This window comes from Ovis canadensis, chromosome X (genome assembly GCF_042477335.2).
Source record: "Ovis canadensis isolate MfBH-ARS-UI-01 breed Bighorn chromosome X, ARS-UI_OviCan_v2, whole genome shotgun sequence".
NCBI lineage: Eukaryota > Metazoa > Chordata > Mammalia > Artiodactyla > Bovidae > Ovis > Ovis canadensis.
In genome coordinates, this window is record NC_091727.1 from 75398233 (window position 1) to 75420447 (window position 22215).

Below are 22215 nucleotides of genomic sequence, written 5' to 3' on the forward strand. Positions count from 1 at the left end.
ATTCGGAATATTGATAGTGAAAATGATCCAAAATCTTGAAATCAAAATGGAATCACAGATAAATAGCCTAGAGACAAGGATTGAGAAGATGCAAGAAAGGTTTAACAAGGTCCTAGAAGAAATAAAAAAGAGTCAAAATATAATGAATAACACAATAAATGAGATCAGAAACACTCTGGAGGCAACAAATAGTAGAATAACTGAGGCAGAAGATAGGATTAGTGAAATAGAAGATAGAACGGTAGAAATAAATGAATCAGAGAGGAAAAAAAGAAAAACGGATTAAAACAAATGAGGACAATCTCAGAGACCTCCAGGACAATATGAAATGCTCCAACATTCAAATTATAGGAGTTCCAGAAGAAGAAGAGAAAAAGAAAGACCATGAGAAAATCCTTGAAGAGATAATAGTTGAAAACTTCCCTAAAATGGGGAAGGAAATAATCACCCAAGTCCAAGAAACACAGAGAGTTGCAAATAGGATAAACCCAAGGCGAAACCCCCCAATACATATATTAATCAAATGAACAAAGATCAAACACAAAGAACAAATATTAAAAGCAGAAAGGGAAAAACAACAAATAACACACAAGGGGATTCCCATAAGGATAACAGCTAATCATTCAATAGAAAGTCTTCAAGCCAGTAGGGAACGGCAAGACATACTTAAAGTGATGAAAGACAATAACCTACAGCCCAGATTACTGTACCCAGCAAGGATCTCATTCAAATACGAAGGAGAAATCAAAAGCTTTACAGACAAGCAAAAGCTGAGAGAATTTAGCACCACCAAACCAGCTCTCCAACAAATTCTAAAATATATTCTCTAGACAGGAAACACAAAAAGGGTGTATAAACCCGAACCCAAAACAATAAAGTAAGTGGTAATGGGATCATACTTATCAATAATTACCTTAAACATAAATGGGTTGAATGCCCCAACCAAAAGACAAAGATTGGCTGAATGGATACAAAAACAAGACCCCTCTACATGCTGCTTATAAGAGACCCACCTCAAAACAAGGGACGCATACAGACTGAAACTGAAGGGATGGAAAAATATATTCCACACAAATAGAGACCAAAAGAAAGCAGGAGTGGCAATACTCATATCCGATAAAATAGACTTTAAAACAAAGGCTGTGAAAAGAGACAAAGAAGGCCACTACATAATGATCAAAGGATCAATCCATGAAGAAGATATAACAATTATAAATATATATGCACCCAATATAGGAGCTCTGCAATATGTAAGACAAATGCTAACATGTATGAAAGGGGAAATTAACAATAACACAATAATAGTGGGAGACTTTAATACCCCACTCACACCTATGGACAGATCAACTAAACAGAAAATTAACAAATAAATGCAAACTTTAAATGTTACATTAGACCAGTTAGACCTAATTGATATCTATAGGACATTTCACCCCAAAACAATGAATTTCACCTTTTTCTCAAGTGCTCATGGAACCTTCTCCAGGATAGATCACATCCTGGGCCATAAATCTAAACCTGATAAATTCAAAAAAAATCGAAATCATTCCAAGTATCTTTTCTGACCATAATGCATTAAGATTAGATCTCAATTACTGGAGAAAAACTATTAAAAATTCCAACATATGGAGGTTGCACAACACACTTCTGAATAACCAACAAATCACAGAAGAAATCAAAAAAGAAATCAAAATATGCACAGAAACTAATGAAAATGAAAACACAACAACCCAAAACCTGTGGGACACTATAAAAGCATTGCTAAGAGGAAATTTCATAGCACTACAGGCATAACTCAAGATACATGAAAAAGTCAAATAAATAACCTAACCTAAAGCAACTAAAAAAGGAAGAATTGAAGAGCCCCACAGTTAGTAGAAGGAAAGAAATCTTAAAAATTAGGACAGAAAAAAATTCAAAAGAAACAAAAGAGACCATAGCAAAAATCAACAAAGCTAAAAGCTGGTTCTTTGAAAGGATAAATAAAATTGACAAACCATTAGCCAGACTCATCAAGAAGCAAAGAGAGAACAATCAAATCAATAGAATTAGAAATGAAAATGGAGAGATCACAACAGACAACACAGAAATACAAAGGATCATAAGAGACTACTATCAGCAGTTGTATGCCAATAAAATGGACAACGTGGAAGAAATGGACAAACTCTTAGAAAAGTACAATTTTCCAAAACTGAACCAGGAAGAAATAGAAAATCTTAACAGACCCATCACAAGCAAGGAAATTGAAACTGTAATCAGAAATCTTCCAGCAAGCAAAAGCCTAGGTCCAGATGGCTTCACAGCTGAATTCTACCAAAAATTTCGAGAAGAGCTAACACCTATCCTACTCAAACTCTTCCATAAAATCGCAGAGGAAGGTAAACTTCCAAACTCATTCTATGAGGCCACCATCACCCTAATACCAAAACCTGACAAAGATACTACAAAGAAAGAAAACTACAGGCCAATATCACTGATGAACATAGATGCAAATCTCCTCAACAAAATTCTAGCAATCAGAATCCAACAACACATTAAAAAGATCATACACCATTGCCAAGTGGGCTTTATCCCAGGGATGCAAGGATTCTTCAATATCTGCAAATCAATCAATGTAATTCACCACATTAACAAATTGAAAAATAAAAGCCATATGATTATCTCAATAGATGCAGAGAAGGCCTTTGACAATATTCAACATCCATTTATGATAAAAACTCTCCAGAAAGCAGGAATAGAAGGAACGTACCTCAACATATTAAAAGCTATATATGACAAACCCACAGCAAACATTATCCTCAATGGTGAAAAACTGAAAGCATTTCCCCTAAAGTCAGGAACAAGACAAGGGTGCCCACTTTCACCGCTACTATTCAACATAGTTCTGGAAGTTTTGGCCTCAGCAATCAGAGCAGAAAAAGAAATAAAAGGAATCCAAACTGGAAAAGAAGAAGTAAAACTCTCACTGTTTGCAAATGACATGATCCTCTACATAGAAAACCCTAAAGACTCCACCAGAAAATTACTAGAGCTAATCAATGAATATAGGAAAGTTGCAGGATATAAAATCAACACACAGAAATCCCTTGCATTCCTATACACTAATAATGAGAAAGTAGAAAAAGAAATTAAGGAAACAATTCCATTCACCATTTCAACGAAAAGAATAAAATACTTAGGAATATATCTACCTAAAGAAACTAAAGACCTATATATAGAAAACTATAAAACACTGATGAAAGAAATCAAAGAGAACACAAATAGATGGAGAAATATACCATGTTCATGGATCAGAAGAATCAATATAGTGAAAATGAGTAAACTACCCAAAGCAATCTACAAATTCAATGCAATCCCTATCAAGCTACCAGCCACAGTTTTCACAGAACTAGAACAAATAATTTCAAGATTTGTATGGAAATACAAAAAACCTCGAATAGCCAAAGCAATCTTGAGAAAGAAGAATGGAACTGGAGGAATCAACTTGCCTGACTTCAGGCTCTACTACAAAGCCACAGTCATCAAGACAGTATGGTACTGGCACAAAGACAGACACATAGATCAACGGAACAAAATAGAAAGCCCAGAGATAAATCCACACACATATGGACACCTTATCTTTGACAAAGGAGGGAAGAATACAGAATGGAGTAAAGACAATCTCTTTAACAAGTGGTGCTGGGAAAACTGGTCAACCACTTGTAAAAGAATGAAACTAGATCACTTCCTAACACCGCACACAAAAATAAAGTCAAAATGGATTAAATATCTAAATGTAAGACCAGAAACTATAAAACTCCTAGAGGAGAACATAGGCAAAACACTCTCCAAAATAAATCACAACAGGATCCTCTATGATCCACTCCCCAGAATTCTGGAAATAAAAGCAAAAACGAACAAATGGGATCTAATTAAAATTAAACGCTTCTGCACAACAAAGGAAAATATAAGCAAGGTGAAAAGACACCCTTCTGAATGGGAGAAAATAATAGCAAATGAAGCAACTGACAAACAACTAATCTCAAAAATATACAAGCAACTTATGCATCTCAATTCCAGAAAAATAAACGACCCAATCAAAAAATGGGCCAAAGAACTAAATAGGCATTTCTCCAAAGAAGACATATGGATGGCTAACAAACACATGAAAAGATGCTCAACATCACTCATTATTAGAGAAATGCAAATGAAAACCACAATGAGGTACCACTTCACACCAGTCAGAATGTCTGTGATCCAAAAGTCTACAAGCAATAAATGGTGGAGAGGGTGTGGAGAAAAGGGAACCCCCCTACACTGTTGGTGGGAATGCAAACAAGTACAGCCACTATGGAGAACAGTGTGGAGATTCCTTAAAAAATTGTAAATAGAACTACCTTATGACCCAGCAATCCCACTGCTGGGCATACACACCGAGGAAACCAGAATTAAAGAGACACATGTACCCCAATGTTCATCGCAGCACTGTTTATAATAAAGAGGACATGGAAACAACCTAGATGTCCATTAGCAGATGAATGGATAAGAAAGCTGTGGTACATATACACAATAGAGTATTACTCAGCCATTAAAAAGAATACATTTGAATCAGTTCTGATGAGATACATGAAACTGGAGCCTAATATACAGAGTGAAGTAAGCCAGAAAGAAAACACCAATACAGTATACTAACACATATATATGGAATTTAGAAAGATGGCAATGACGACCCTGTATGCAAGACAACAGAAAAGACACAGATGTGTATAACGGACTTTTGGACTCAGAGGGAGAGGGAGAGGGTGGGATGATTTGGGAGAATGGCATTGAAACATGTATACTATCATGTAAGAATAAAATCGCCAGTCTATGTCCGACTCAGGATACAGCATGCTTGGGGCTGGTGCATGGGGATGACACAGAGAGATGTTATGGGAAGGAAGGTGGGAGGGGGGTTCATGTTTGGGAATGCATGTACACCCGTGGTGGATTCATGTCAATGTATGGCAAAACCAATACAGTATTGTAAAGTAAAATAAGGTAAAAATAAAAATAAATAAATAAATAAAATTATTTTAAGCATATAAAATAGCATGCCCATTTTCTAAATTAAACCTATTTTTTTAATTTTTTTTTATTTTTTTTAATTTTAAAATCTTTAATTCTTACATGCGTTCCCAAACATGTCCCCCCCTCCCACCTCCCTCCCCACAACATCCCTCTGGGTCATCCCCATGCACCAGCCCCAAGCATGCTGCACCCTACGTCAGACATGGACTGGCGATTCAACTCTTACATGACAGTATACATGTTAGAATTCCCATTCTCCCAAATCATCCCACCCTCTCCCTCCCCCCCTGAGTTCAAAAGTCCGTTATACACATCTGTGTCTTTTTTCCTGTCTTGCATACAGGGTCGTCATTGCCATCTTCCTAAATTCCATATATATGTGTTAGTATACTGTATTGGTGTTTTTCTTTCTGGCTTACTTCACTCTGTATAATTGGCTCCAGTTTCATCCATCTCATCAGAACTGATTCAAATGAATTCTTTTTAACGGCTGAGTAATACTCCATTGTGTATATGTACCACAGCTTTCTTATCCATTCATCTGCTGATGGACATCTAGGTTGTTTCCATGTCCTCGTTATTATAAACAGTGCTGCGATGAACATTGGGGTACATGTGTCTCTTTAATTCTGGTTTCCTCGGTGTGTATGCCCAGCAGTGGGATTGCTGGGTCATAAGGTAGTTCTATTTGCAATTTTTTAAGGAATCTCCACACTGTTCTCCATAGTGGCTGTACTAGTTTGCATTCCCACCAACAGTGTAGGAGGGTTCCCTTTTCTCCACACCCTCTCCAGCATTTATTGCTTGCAGATTTTTGGATTGCAGACATTCTGACTGGTGTGAAGTGGTACCTCATTGTGGTTTTCATTTGCATTTCTCTAATAATGAGTGATGTTGAGCATCTTTTCATGTGTTTGTTAGCCATCCATATGTCTTCTTTGGAGAAATGTCTATTTAGTTCTTTGGCCCATTTTTTGATTGGGTCGTTTATTTTTCTGGAATTGAGCTGCATAAGTTGCTTGTATATTTTTGAGATTAGTTGTTTGTCAGTTGCTTCATTTGCTATTATTTTCTCCCATTCAGAAGGGTGTCTTTTCACCTTGCTTATATTTTCCTTTGTTGTGCAGAAGCTTTTAATTTTAATTAGATCCCATTTGTTTATTTTTGCTTTTATTTCCAGAATTCTGGGAGGTGGATCATAGAGGATCCTGCTGTGATTTATTTCTGAGTGTGTTTTGCCTATATTCTCCTCTAGGAGTTTTATAGTTTCTGATCTTACATTTAGATCTTTAATCCATTTTGAGTTTATTTTTGTGTACAGTGTTAGAAAGTGATCTAGTTTCATTCTTTTACAAGTGGTTGACCAGTTTTCCCAGCACCACTTGTTAAAGAGATTGTCTTTACTCCATTCTGTATTCTTCCCTCCTTTGTCAAAGATAAGGTGTCCATATGTGTGTGGATTTATCTCTGGGCTTTCTATTTTGTTCCGTTGATCTATGTGTCTGTCTTTGTGCCAGTACCATACTGTCTTGATGACTGTGGCTTTGTAGTAGAGCCTGAAGTCAGGCAAGTTGATTCCTCCAGTTCCATTCTTCTTTCTCAAGATTTCTTTGGCTATTAGAGGTTTTTTGTATTTCCATACAAATCTTGAAATTATTTGTTCTAGTTCTGTGAAAAATGTGGCTGGTAGCTTGATAGGGATTGCATTGAATTTGTAAATTGCTTTGGGTAGTATACTCATTTTCACAATATTGATTCTTCTGATCCATGAACATGGTATATTTCTCCATCTATTTGTGTCCTCTTTGATTTCTTTCATCAGTGTTTTATAGTTTTCTATATATAGGTCTTTAGTTTCTTTAGGTAGATATATTCCTAAGTATTTTATTCTTTTCGTTGAAATGGTGAATGGAATTGTTTCCTTAATTTCTTTTTCTACTTTCTCATTGTTTGTGTATAGGAATGCAAGGGATTTCTGTGTGTTGATTTTATATCCTGCAACTTTCCTATATTCATTGATTAGCTCTAGTAATTTTCTGGTGGAGACTTTAGGGTTTTCCATGTAGAGGATCATGTCATCTGCAAACAGTGAGAGTTTTACTTCTTTTCCAATTTGGATTCCTTTTATTTCTTTTTCTGCTCTGATTGCTGTGGCCAAAACTTCCAGAGCTATGTTGAATAGTAGTGGTGAAAGTGGACACCCTTGTCTTGTTCCTGACTTTAAGCGAAATGCTTTCAATTTTTCACCATTGAGGATAATGTTTGCTGTGGGTTTGTCATATATAGCTTTTATTATGTTGAGGTATGTTCCTTCTATTCCTGCTTTCTGGAGAGTTTTTATCATAAATGGATGTTGAATTTTGTCAAAGGCCTTCTCTGCATCTATTGAGATAATCATATGGTTTTTATTTTTCAATTTGTTAATATGGTGAATTACATTGATTGATTTGCAGATATTGAAGAATCCTTGGATCTCTGGGATAAAGCCCACTTGGTCATGGTGTATGATCTTTTTAATGTGTTGTTGGATTCTGTTTGCTAGAATTTTGTTGAGGATTTTTGCATCTATGTTAAATTAAACCTATATTTTATTATTCATCATTATATATTTGGTATAAAAATATACACATAATTCTTTTAGCCTGGGAGGAAATTCATTCTGAATCATAGCGCTTGCAGTCACATGATCCCATAACATTGTATTCTATTATACACAATTACACTGTGACATTTTACGGCTAAATTGACTAGAACTTAACAGTGAATCTACCTAATTCTCAACCAACAAGATGTCTTCCTTTTGAAAAGGAGAGCTACATATATACAAAGGAAGAAAATGTACTCACTCACAGATTTCTGCCTTATATGCTTATGTATTATCTTTCAGTTTAGCCTTATTGACATTAAGGCTAAATGTCTTGTACCCTTGGTTAAAATATACCTAACAAATATGCATCCTGTCATTTACTATTTTATTCTCTTTTAAATTTTCAGTGAAGAGCATTCTTTTTGATTTATTTATTTTTTCTGACAGGAAAAAAAAAAGAACTTTCAAGTGCATATTGAAACTTTCAAAAGAACAAAAAATATTAGAAGATGGAGTTGTGGCATACATGCTGAACTGTTTTTCTATGTTAATAATAGATTCTGTTCATCCATTTGGGGAGTTACCCATTAGTGGTTGTGCTGATGTTACACAGCTGTGAGTCATGGAACAAATCAAAATACCCTTTTAAATTGTGCAAGATGCTATGACAATGTGCTATTTAATAAATATTATGTTGGGACTGCACAGATTGTTGGCATTAAGAAACAAAGATGCCTCTCTGCCACTTGGCACCTCAAGAGATTTTTGAGGAAACATGGCTTTTCCTTGAAAAATTGAGGAATCAGACTCTGATAGGACTTGCTTATCTATAAAACACACCAGCTCTAGGATGGGATTAATAATTCAGGTTTATTTTACATTCTGTAACTTATATATGCAACACTAGTATTCACTACTTTTAGAATATATAGTTTACATGTTCATATCTATCATTATCCATGAAAGTGAAAGTCTCTCAGTCATGTCTAATTCTGTGACCCCATGGACAGTCCATGGAATTCTTCAGGCCATAACGCTGGAGTGTGTAATTGTTCCCTCCTCCAGGGAATCTTCCCAACCAAGAGATCAAATCTAGGGCTCCCACATTTCAGGCAGATTCTTTACCAGCTGAGCCACCAGGGAAGCCCCATTATCCATGAGTCCTTTTTAAAAAATGAGCAAGTGCCATATTTTTTTTTCTTTACCTCCAATGCATATAAAACTGTTTATCACATAAAAGGTGCTTAATAAATAGTTCTTTAAAATAAACAGAATTATCATTCATTAATAAAAATGCTAAGCACCAGAATACCTAATAAAGGAGGACTTATTGAGTGTTTACTAAGTACCAGGCACTGTTGTAGGCACTGTACATGCAGTAACTTATTTATTCCTTTTATAAAACAAACAAATGACTGGGAGATAAATGCTTAATATTTGAAAGCATTGAACGAGAGAAGTTAAATATCTTGCCCCCATACCCCACAGTAATTGATGGATAAATAAGTATATCACAGGCAATATAAGTAAGTACATCAGTGGTTCACTTACTGATGGTAAAATTCTATGGTAAGTTTCTTTGCTAATTGAAACACAGGCCAATTATTCATTAATAACCTTTTTCTTGGGCCTTAAATACCACTTGAAGTTATGCTGTGGAGGCTGAAAAGGAGCATAATCTAACAACTACTTTTCTGGTTCAAGTGATGATATCCTAGAAAATTAATAATACTGAAGATAAAGCGTGTGATTCTGAAAAAAACTCAACTACTTCCACTATACAGATGAAAAATAATTTCTCCCATACAGTATGAAAGTCAGCTTTACTGGATAGTCGAAAACTTTGCCAATTCTTTTCATTTAGATATAGGGAAATTTTAAGAGGAATAAAAGTCATGCAATCATTTTCACATAAGGGAGATAAAGGCAGCAATTACTGTTTTAGCTGCCTAAAGGCCTAACAACTCTCCCTGTTTTCATCCTCTTCCCCTAGAGTCCATTCTCCTGCTTTGTTCCTATCACTCCCACCACTGCTCACTATAGTCTACCCATACTGGTCTCCTCATTATTCCTTCAACAGGCAAGGTTCTTTTACTATCCCTCAAGAAAGGAATAGATAAAATTTGATGCTGCAAATAGCAAAGTATTTAGACAGAGGCCAGTAAGGACATAGTTATTGGTCAGTCTTACCTCATCATTGGATAAAAGTGGTTGCCAGAAAACAAAAATGCACTAGCCTGACTGAATTTCTACTGTAGATGTATAATTTGCCAGCTGTGCAATATTCAGAATTTTATTTAATTTCATTCTGTCTCAGTGGCCTCATAAGTAAAATGGAAATAGTATTTGACTCGTATTTTCATGAGGATTATAAGACTTAAGCAATGCTGCTGCTGCTGCTGCTGCTGCTGCTGCTGCTAAATCACTTCAGTCGTGTCTGACTCTGTGCAACCCCATAGACGGCAGCCTACCAGGCTTCTCCATCCCTGGGATTCTCTAGGCAAGAACACTGGCGTGGGTTGCCATTTCTTTCTCCAATACATGAAAGTGAAAATTGAAAGTGAAGTCGCTTAGTCGTGTCTGACTCTTTGTGACCCCATGGATTACAGCCTACCAGGCTCCTCTATCCATTGGATTTTCCAGGCAAGATTACTGGAGTGGTGTGCCAGTGCCTTCTCCAACTTAAGCAATGACAAGTGTTTAATTCAATGATGGATTCATTGTAATTCATCAGTAAATGCCAAGAATTGTTACTATTATAATCTTAATTATTGCTTAAAAAGATGAAATACATTGATATTTTTATCAGGGGCATATCTTATTATCTGGTTCATATCATATAACTTGACACAAACCTCGTTATTTCTTTCAATAATTGAAACAACCCCATTCGGCCAGTTTCAGATGAGGAAACTGAAGTAAATAAATGTTACTTAGTCTAGCAAGTTGAATCTGAAAGCATGGAAAATTAGATGAGGAAAATCTGTGTTAATGCCAGATTTATAATAATAATAAATTATAGATTCTTAGATATATTACAGTTGGAATATCCCTCATTGATCTGGTATAGTGATTAAACACCTGAGTTCTAAAGTCTCATTACTTGATTGAAATCTTAGCCTCACCATTCACAAAAGCTAGAATCTTAGACAATTTCTTTAATTTCTCTATGTCTCAGGTTTCCTTATCTATAAAATGGTGACATATGAGTATCTGCTTTATATGGTTTAGACTTTTAAATTATAACTTGTGTTAAGATCCCTTGCATAGGACCAAGCACATAGAAAGTGTTCTGTAAAGGTTAGCTATTTATTTATTATAAATGAGAAATACACATATGCCATGTGTTATGATTTGCACTGGCAATTATCTTTACAGGCATATTTTATAGTTTAGAATCATGACATGCTGACATTGCACACAAAGCTGACACACTAGCCCACCCAAAGTATGGCATGTGCTTTGAATTGTTTTCCTCCAATAGTAGCAATGGATTTGTAGGAAAACATCTTCATGGCTTCATCTAGACTTGTAAATAAGGTCTTCCTTTGTCAGATCACCAGCTTGGATCAGAGGGCCTATCTTGATCTTCAGATAATTATCTCCTGAATAAAACATTTCTAGGTTATCTTAACAAGGCATGGATACAAATAAACAAAACCATAGTCAGTCAAATTGACTTAACCCTTGTTTTCAGAGCCATATCTTGAAATCCATCTGCTTCTCATTAAATTTCAGACTGATATTTTATCACATTTGAAGTATCTATTTTGCAGACAGTATAGGAGAATCTGTAATATGCTGGAGATATATATATATATATATATATATATATATATATATATATATATATATATAAACATCTAATGAGGATTTTAAATAACGCTTAAGGCTTACTTCTCCCCCCACTTTCTTCATTTCCAGTACTATTAGTCGAGAAAATCTACTTGTAAAAGCATAATGAATGAATGAATGAGCTTTTCTCAACAATAACAAAAGAGTAGTCAATAAAATGGCTGGTTAAAAGATAACTTTCTACAGGTTTCTTTTTTAGCAGTCCCAAAAAGGAACAGAAAATCATGTGGTCACCCTAACTACTAATAAGCAACATATTCCTAATATTTTCCATTTATTTTTTTCCTAAGCATTGCATATACATAGAATAATTTTCATTAAAATATAAGTAAAATTAAGTTGAAATTTCTTACTGACATGTCCTCTTTATTTCTACCTTTTCAAGGATCTGTGTAATTTTTAGTTTTGTTAATATTTTAATTTCCTTCAATTTCCAGAGCTCTCTATAAAGTTAACCTCAAACAATACTATATTCTACATTTTAGCAATATTTAAAGCACAATGTCCTTACTGAAGATCTATAGTTCAGAAGATTTCCAAAATAACTTTTAAAACTCCTCTTTAAGCATGAAGAGTTTAAGCATGAAGAAAGTGCCATAATAAGCACCACCTAACGACTTACCACAGATCTCCCTATTATTGCTATTGTTTAAAAAAATAACAACAACAAAAAAAACTACTGTGTATAACTTTGCATTAGTAAGATAAATTTTTCCATTTCTACAAAATTATATAAAAGGAGGGTAGAATTGAGGAAGTAGATAAAATCTATTGCAATTAATAAGGTTTATTTGCAAAAAAATAAGTACATTTGTCAATTAGCAAAAAGAACTCTCTAAAATTCAGACGAAAACCTATGTTCTCTGCTTAAGCAATAAAGCAAAAAGTTTCTTGGGTTCAATAAATGGCTTGAAAATAAGTGAATTAATTGAAAAATAAAACCAATTAAAATGAAGTTAATTTTATTAAACCAATTAAAATGAAGTTAATTAAAAGTAATTAAAATTAGATTTTGCTAACTTCCTTTGTTTCATGTACTTAAAATATTTTACTATTATTATCACTATTATTATTATTTATTTTTGGTAATCATGAAACAAACTTTCTCTGCATTTTGCCAGACCTTGTCTGTCAGTTTAGAAATGGATCACTTTAGAGTTTCTGGCCCCTCACACACAGAGACCGTTCATATCTACACTTTATATCATTTACAGTGTTACCTGGCTCTGAATCTACTCTCTACCTATCATATTTACTATACAAGTGGCAAAGCAATAGACTCTGAAACATAATTATCTCAACTTGAGGGATATTGAGGAGAGTAAATCATTAAAGAAATATCCAAAAAATAAGACAAGAAATGTGAATTGGCTCTGAGGAATAGTTTTCGTTTGCTGCATTGAGTGGCTGGTGGCTCAGAGGTTAAAGCGTCTGCCTTCAATGCGGGAGACCCGGGTTCGATCCCTGGGTCGAGAAGATCCCCTGGAGAAGAAAATGGCAACCCACTCCAGTATTCTTGCCTGGAGAATCCCATGGACGGAGAAGCCTAGTAGATTACAGTCCACGGGGTTGCAAAGAGTCGGACACAATTGAGCAACTTCATCTCAACCTCAACCTCAAAATTCAAGATAGAGAAAAGGAACTATGATACACGTGGATTAAATAACACATGGCAAGAAAAGATGAACACTTTTCATGTTCAGTTGTTCAGTCATGTCTGGCTCTTTGTGACCCCATGGACTGCAGCATTCCAGGCTTCCCTGTCCATCACCAACTCCTGGAGCTTGCTCAAACTTATGTCCATTGAGTCGTTGATGCCATTCAACCATGTAATCTGTCGTCTCTTTGTCCTGCTGCCTTCAATCTTTCCCAGCATCAGGGTATTTTCCAGAGAGTCAGTTCTTTGCATCAAGGGGCCAAAATTTTGGAGCTTCTTCTTCACCATCAGTCCTTCCAATCAATATTCAAGACTGATTTCCTTTAGGATTGATTGGATTGATTTCCTTGCAGTCCAAGGGACTCTCAAGAGCTTTTTCCAACACCACAGTTCAAAAGCATCATTCTTTGGTATTCAGCTTTCCTATGGTCTAACTCTTACATCCATACATGACTCCTGGTAAAACCATAGCTTTGACTAGACGAGCCTTTGTTGGCAAGGTAATGTCTCTGCTTTTCAATATGCTGTCTAGGTTGGTCACAACTTTTCTTCCAAGGAGCAGTCATCATGTGCAGTGATTTTGGAGCCCCAAAAAACAAATTCTGTCATTGTTTCCATTGTTTTACCATCTGTTTGCTATAAAATGATGGAACTGGATGCCATGATTCTAGATTTTTAATGTTGAGTTTTAAGCCAGCTTTTTCACTCACCTCTTTGACTTTCACCTAGAGGCTCTTCAGCTCCTCTTTGCTTTCTGACATAAAGGTGGTGTCATCTGCACATAGCAAGGGAGTTATTGATATTTAAATTTTCATATTAATATTTCAATTTCCTTTCATATTGGAATAATCTTTTCAATAACCTTTTCAATAACTGTTTCAATAAACTTTCATATTGATATTAACCTTTCATAGCAAGATTATTGATATTCCTCCTGGCAATCTTGATTCCAGCTTGTGCTTCATCCAGCCTGGTATGTCACATGATGTACTCTGCATATAAGTTGAATAAGCAGGATGACAATACACACCCTTTCCCAATTTGGAACCAGTTTATTGTTCCATATCCAGTTTTAACTATTGCTTCTTAACCTGTAAACAGGTTTCTCAGGAGGCAGGTCAGGTGATCTGGTATTCCCATCTCTGTAAGAATTTTCCAAAGTTTGTTGTGTTCCACACAGTGAGAGGATTTGGCATAGTTGATGTATTTCTGGAGCTCCCTTGCTATTTCTATCCTGCAACGGATGTTGATATTTTAATCTCTGGTTCCTTTACCTTTCCTAAATTCAGCTTGAACATCTGGAATTTCTAAGTGCATGTACTGCTGAAGCCTCGCTTGCAAAATTTTGAGCATTACTATGTTAGCATATGAGATGAGTGCAATTGTGCAGTAGTTTGAACATTTTTGGCTTTGCTTTTCTTTGGGATTGGAATGAAGACTGACCTCTCCCAGTCCTGTGACCATTGCTGAGTTTTCCCAATTTGCTCGCCATATATGTGTAGTTTTATCTCTAGGCCATCTATCCTATTCTATTGATCTCTGTTTCTGTTTTTGTGCTACTACCATATTGTCTTGCTTACCCTAGCTTTGTAGTATAGTCTGAAGTCAAGGAGTCTGATTCCTCCAGATTTGTTTTACTATCACAAGAAAAGAAAAATAAGGTTATTTCAGGTCTTTCATGATTGAAAACAAATTGCAAAAATTTTGTTCTATTTCTGTGAAAAGTGTCATTGGTAATTTTACAGGTATTGCACTGAATCTGTAGATTGCTTTGGATAATATAGTCATTTCGACAAGACTGATTTTTCCAATCCAAGAACATGGCATATCTCTCCATCTAATGTAGCATCTTTAATTTCTTTCATCAAGATTTTTTAATTATATTTACTTTAATATATTGTGTTAATTTCTACTGTATCTCAAGGTGAATCAGCTATATGTATTTGTATATGTATATGTATATCACCTCTCTTTGTATTTCCTTGCCAGCTAGGTACAATGAGTAGAATTCCCTGAAATTTTTAATAGGTTCTCATTAGTCACCAATTTTATACATAGTAGTGTACATAGGTTTCTCTTACCTTGGGCATGGGGTATTTCTTCATGGCTGCTCCAGCAAAGCACAGCCGCTGCTCCTAACCCTGGACGAGGGGTATCTCCTTACAGCCGCCGTTCCTGACCTTCAATGTGGGATAGCTCCTCTAGGCCCTTCTGTGCCTGCACAGCCACCACTCTTCTGGTTGCTCCTCCCGGCCACTGGCCCTGGCCTCGGGCGTGTGTGGCTCCTCCCAGCTGCCGCCCCTGGCCTCAGGCTCGGGGTAGCTCCTCAGGGCCACCACCCCTGGCCTCGGGCGTGAGGTGGCTTCTCCCAGCCACCCCTGACCTTGGATGTGGGGTGTCTCCTCCCAGCCACCACTGAGCTTGAATGCGGGGTAGTTCCTCTCGGCCGTGCTTGACTATCCCAAAGCCTTTGACTGTGTGGATCACAATAAACTGTGGAAAATTCTGAAAGAGATGGGAATATCAGACCACCTAACCTGCCTCTTGAGAAATCTGTATGAAGGTCAGGAAGCAACAGTTAGAACTAGACATGGAACAACAGACTGGTTCCAAATAGGAAAAGGAGTACATCAAGGCTGTATATTGTCACCCTGCTTATTTAACTTATATGCAGAGTACATCATGAGAAACGCTGGACTGGAAGAAACACAGCTGGAATCAAGATTGCTGGGAGAAATATCAATAACCTCAGATATGCAGGTGGCACCACCTTTATGGCAGAAAGTGAAGAGGAACTAAAAAGCCTCTTGATGAAAGTGAAAGAGGAGAGTGAAAAAGTTGGCTTAAAGCTCAACATTCAGAAAATGAAGATCATGGCATCTGGTCCCATCACTTCATGGGAAATAGATGGGAAAACAGTGGAAACAGTGACAGACTTTATTTTGGGGGGCTCCAAAATCACTGCAGATGGTGACTGCAGCCAAGAAATTAAAAGACACTTACTCCTTGGAAGAGAAGTTATGACCAACCTAGATAGTATATTCAAAAGCAGAGACATTCAAAGTATATTCAAAAGAGAGTCCAAATATAAACACATGCATCTATGATCACCTAATCTATCACAAATGAGGCTAAAATATACAACTGAGCAAAGACAGCATCTTCAATATGTGGTACTGGGAAAACTGGGCAACTACCTATAGAAGAAGAAATTAGAACTCTCCTTAACATCATACACAAAAATAAACTCAAAACAGACTGAAGCCTGAAATGTAAGGCCAGATACTATGAATGTCTTAGAGGAAAGCATAGGCAGAATACTGTTTGACATAAATTGCAGCAAGATCTTTTTGACCCACCTTCTAGAATAATGAGAATAAAAATAAAAAATAAATTAACAGGACCTAACTGAACTCATCAGTATCTATTAGTTTCCTACCTAAAGGTCTTTTGCTTCCTTAGGTAGGTTTATGCCAAGGTATTTTATTCTTTTTTGTTGTTGTTGCAGTGGTAAATGGGATTTGTTTCCTAAATTTCTCTCATTGAAATTTCATTGTAGTATATAGGAATGCAAGAAATTTCTGTGCATTAATTTTGTATCCTGAGAATTTACCAAATTCATTGATTAACTAAAGCAATTTTCTATTATAATCTTTAGGATTTTGAATGTATACTTTCACGTCACCTGAAAATAATGAAAGTTTTACTTATTTTCTAATTTGGATTCCTTTTTTTTTTCTTTGATTGTCATGGCTAGGATTTCCAAAATTATGTGGATAGTAATAGTGAGGGTGAACATTCTTGTTTTCCTGATCTTAGCAGAAATGATTTCAGGTTTTCACCATTGAGAATGATTTGTGTGTGTGTGGATTTGTGATATATGGCCTTTCTTATGTTGAGATAGCTTCCCTCTATGCCCAATTTCTAGATAGCTTTTTATCTTAGATGATTTTGAACATTGTTGAAAGTTTTTTTCTACATCTATTGAAATGATAAAGTGGATTTTATTTCAAGTAATTAATATGGTATATCACCTTGACTGATTTGAATATAATAAAGAATTCTTGCATCCATTGTGGTATAAGATCCTTTTTTTCATGTTTCCAATTTTTAGTTGGAGGACAATTGTTTTATAATGTTGGGTTGGCTTCTGCCATACATTAGCATGAATCAGGCATAAGTATAAATATGTTCCCACCCTCTTAATCCTGCCCCGAAACCCCCCACTCCATTCCACTCCTCTAGGTTGTCACAGAATACCATGTTGAGCTCTCTGTATTATACAGCAATTTCCCATGAGCTATTTTACATATGGTAATGTGTATGTTTCAACACTACTCTCTCATTTCACTCCATCCACTCCTTCCATTATTGTGTGCAAAGTCTGTTCTCTATGTCTGCATCTCCATTGCTGCCCTGCAAATAGGCTTATCAGTACCATTTTTCTAGATTCCATATATAGGCATTAATATACAATACATGTCTTTCCCTTTCTGATTTATTTCGCTCTGTGTAATAGGCTCTAAGTTCATCCACCTCACTAGAACTGACTCAGATGCATTCCTTTATATGGCAGAGTAATATTCTATTTTATATATGTACAACAATGTCTTTATCCATTCTTCTATTGATGGACATCTAAGTTGCTTCCATGTCCTAGCTATTGTAAACAGTGCTGCAATGAATAATAGGCTACATGTGTGTATTCAATTATGGTTTTCTCAGGGTGTATTTCCAGTGGTGGGATTGCTGGGTCATATGTCAGTTTTATTCCTAGTTTAAGTCCACAGGGTCACAAAGAGTAGGACATGATTGAACAACAACAACAAATACTGTTCACCATAGTGGCTGTATCAATTTACATTCTTAGCAACATGGCAGGAGTGTTCCCTTTTCTCCAGTTTCTTTTCTCTCCAGCATTTATTGTTTGTAGATTTTTTTTGATGGTGGCCATTCTGACCAGTGTGAGGTGATACCTCATTGTGGTTTGATTGGAAATTCTATACTAATGAGCAATATTGAGCATCTTTTCATGTGTTTGTTGGCCATCTCTGTGTTCTTTTGAGAAATGTATGTTTAGGTTTTCTGCCCACTTTTCATTGGGCTGTCTGTTTTTCTGGTATCGAACTACATGTGTTGCTTGTATATTTTAGAGATTAATCCTTTGCCAGTTGTTTCATTTGCAACCATTTTCTCCCACTGAGGATTGTCTTTTCGTCTTGCTTACAGTTTCTTTTGCTATGTATAAGCTTATAAGTTTAATTAGGCTTGATTTGTTTTTTTTTTTGTTTGTTTGTTTCCATTACTCTAAGAGGTGGGTCAAAGAGGATATCATGGTTATTTATATCAAGTGTTTTACCTATTTTTTTCCTTTAAGAACTTTATACATTTTGGCTTTACACTTAGGTCTTTAATACATTTTGATTTCATTTTAATGTATGGGGTTAGGAAGTGTTATAATTTTATTCTTTTACATATTACTGTCCCAGCACCACTTATTGAAGAGATTGTCTTTTCTCTACTGTATATTCTTGTCTATTTTGTCAAAGATTAAGTTTCCTATAGGTGTGTTTATCTATGGGTTTTCTATTTCCTTCCACTGAGCTATATTTCTCTTCTTGTACCAGTATCATACTATCTTCATGACTGTAGCTTTGTAGTATAGTCTGAATTCAGGAAGGTTGATTCTTCTAGCTCCATTTTTGTTATTCAAGGTGGCTTTGAGTATTTGGGGCCTTTTGTTCTTCCATACAAGTTGTGAAATTTTTTGTCTAGTTCTGTGAAAAAAGTCATTGGTAATTTGATAGGGATTGCATTGAATCTGTCAGACTGTTTGGGTAGTATCATCATTTTCAGAATATTGATTCTTCCAATCAAAGAACATGATACATCTCTCCATTCATATCATCTTGAATTTCTTTCATCAGTGTCTTATAGCTTTTTGTATACAGATCTTTTTTTCTCCTTAGGTAGGTTAATTCGTAGGTATATTGTTCATTTATTTGCAATGGTGAATGGAATTGTTTCCTTTATATATACATATATATATATATACACACACATATACATATATATATATATATATATATAATTTTTGGTGTATAGGAACACAAGGGATTTCTACGTATTAATTTTGTATCCTGAAACTTTACAAATTCATTGATTAACTCTAGGAATTTTCTGGTGGTGTGTTTAGGGTTTTCTATGTATAGTATCATGCCATCTGCAAATAATGACATTTTTATTTCATTTCCAATCTGGATTCCATTCATTTCTTTTTCTTCTCTGATTGCTATGACTAGGATTTTGAAAGTTACGTTGAGTTATAGTGGACAGTTTGGGCACCCTTGACTTGTTCCTGATTTTAGAGGAAATGCATTCAGTTTTACACCATTGAAAATAATGTTTACTCTGGGTTTTTCATTTATGATCTTTATTTTTTTGAGATGGTTTCCTTCTATGCCTACTTTCTGAAGAGTTTATATCTTTCAATTTGTTTATATGGTATATCAGATTGATTGATTTGCATATATTGAGGACTCCTTGCATCCCTGGGATAAAACCTACCTTGTGTATGATCCTTTTAATGTGTTACTGAATTCAGTTTGTTAGAATTTTGTTGAAGATTTTTGCATCTATGTTTATCAGTGATATTGGCCTATAATTTGGCTTTATATGATATTTTTGTCTCTTTTTGGTATCAGGGTGATGGTGGCCTCATAAAATAAATTTGAGAGTGTTCCTCCCACTGCAAGTTTTTGGAAGACTTTGAGTAAGATAGGTCTAGGTTCTTCTCTACACATTTTATAGAATTTACCGGTGAAGCCATCTAGCTCTGGGCTTTTGCTTGTTGTAAGATTTTTTTTTTTTTAAGTTTTTATTTTGGTGCTTGTGATTGTTCTGTTCATGATTTCTATTTTTTTCTGGTTTAGTTTGGGAAAGTTGTACTTTTCTAAGAACTTGTCAGTTTCTCCCCGGTTGCCCATTTATTTGGCATAGAGTTACTCATAGTAGTCTTATGATTTTTTTTTTATTTCTATGTTGTCTGTTATAGCTTCTATTTTTATGTTTCTATTTTTTATTTATTTTAGTCTTCTGTCTTTTTTTCTGGATGAGTCTGTTTAACGGTTTGTCAATTTTGTTTATCTTCTCAAAAAACAACTTTTAGTTTTATTGATCTTTGCTATTGTCTCCATTTCTTTTTTCATTTATTTCTGCTCTGATGTTTATGATTCTTTTCCTCTAGTAACTTTTGGGTTTTTGTTATTTTTCTAGTTGTTTTAGGTATAAGTTTATGTTGTTTATTTGACATTTGTCTCATTTCTTGAGGCAGGCTTATATTGCCATAAACTTCCCTCTTAGAACTGCTTTTGCTGCAACCCATAGATTTTGGGTTGCCGTTTTTCATTGTCATTTGTTTCTAGTTTTTCTTTTTTTTTAATTTCATTTTTTTTTTATTTCTTCAGTGTCCTCTTCTTTATTTAGAAACGTGATTTTTACCAACTCGATATGATTGTGTTCTTTGAGTTTTTTCTTTTTTCCTGTAATTTACATCTAGTCTCAGTGTAACGATCAAAAAAGTTGCTTGATAAGAATTCAATTATCTTAAATTTACTGAGGCTTTAATTTTGACCCATGATGTAATCTATCATAGAGAATTGTCCATGTGCACTTAAGAAAAATGTGTATTCTGCTGTTTTGGAGTGAAATGTCCTGAACATATCTATTAGGTTTGTCTGATCTAATGTGTGATTTAAGGCTCGTGTTTCCTTATTCCTGTGTGGATGATCTGTCCATTGGTGTAAGTGGGGTGTTAAAGTCCACTATTATTATTGTGTTACTGTCAATTTCCCATTTTATGGTTCTTAGCATTTGCTTATGTATTGAGGTGCTTCTATTTTAGGTGCATAAATATTTAAATTTGTTATGTATTCTTCTTGCATTTATCCCTTGATCATTATATATTGTCTTTCATAATCCATTATTTATTGCCTTTCCTTATCTTTTGTAACAGTCTTTATTATAAAGTTTATTTTATTTTATGTTAATATTGCTACTCCTGCTTTCTTTTGATTCCCACTTGCATGGAATATCTTTCTCCATCCCCTAACTTTCGGTTTGTGTGTTTCCTTAGGTCTGAAATGAGTTTCTTGTAGGCTGCTTATTCATGAGTCTTATTTCTTTATTCATTCAGCCAGTCTGTGTCTTTTGTTTGAGGAATTTAATCCAGACACAAATAATGTAATTATATGTATTTTTTTATTTTTTAATATAAATTTATTTATTTATTTTAAATTTATTTTTACTTTATTTTACTTTACAATACTGTATTGGTCTTGCCATACATTGACATGAATCCACCACTGGTATATACGTGTTCCCCATCCTGAACCCCCCTCCCTCCTCCCTCCCGTACCATCCCTCTGGGTCATCTCAGTGCACCAGCCACAAGCATCTAGTATCATGCATCAAATCAGGTGCTATTTTCTTAAATTTTTTTGTGTGTGCATTTTAGTGGGTATTTTTCTTCTCTTGGTTTTCCTGTCTTTGAGAATTTCCTTTAGCATTTCTCAAATGCCTCATTTTTGTGATGCTGAATCCTCTTAGTTTTTATCTGTCTCTAATGTTTTTTATTTTATCATGATATCTGAATGAGATCCTTGATGGGTAGAGTAATCCTGGTTGTAGTTTTTTCTCTTTCATCACTTTAAGTATATCTTGCCACTATCTTCTTTCCTGAAGAGTTTATGATGAAAAATCATCTGTCAGATTTATGGGGATTCTTTTGTATGTTATTTTTTGCTTTTTCTTTTGCTGCTTTGAATAGTTTTTCTTTGTATTTATTTTTTATTGGTTTGTTTAATATATGTCTTGGAGCATTTCTCTTTGTGCTTATATTTTATGGGACTCTTTGGGATTCCTGAACTAGGGTGGCTATTTCTTTTCCCATGTTAGGGAAGTTTTTGACTATTATCTCCTCAAATATCTTCTTTTACATTTTTTTTTCCCTTCTGGAGGCTCTGTAATTTGAGCGTTTGTTTGTTATTGTCCTGGAGGTTTCTGAGAT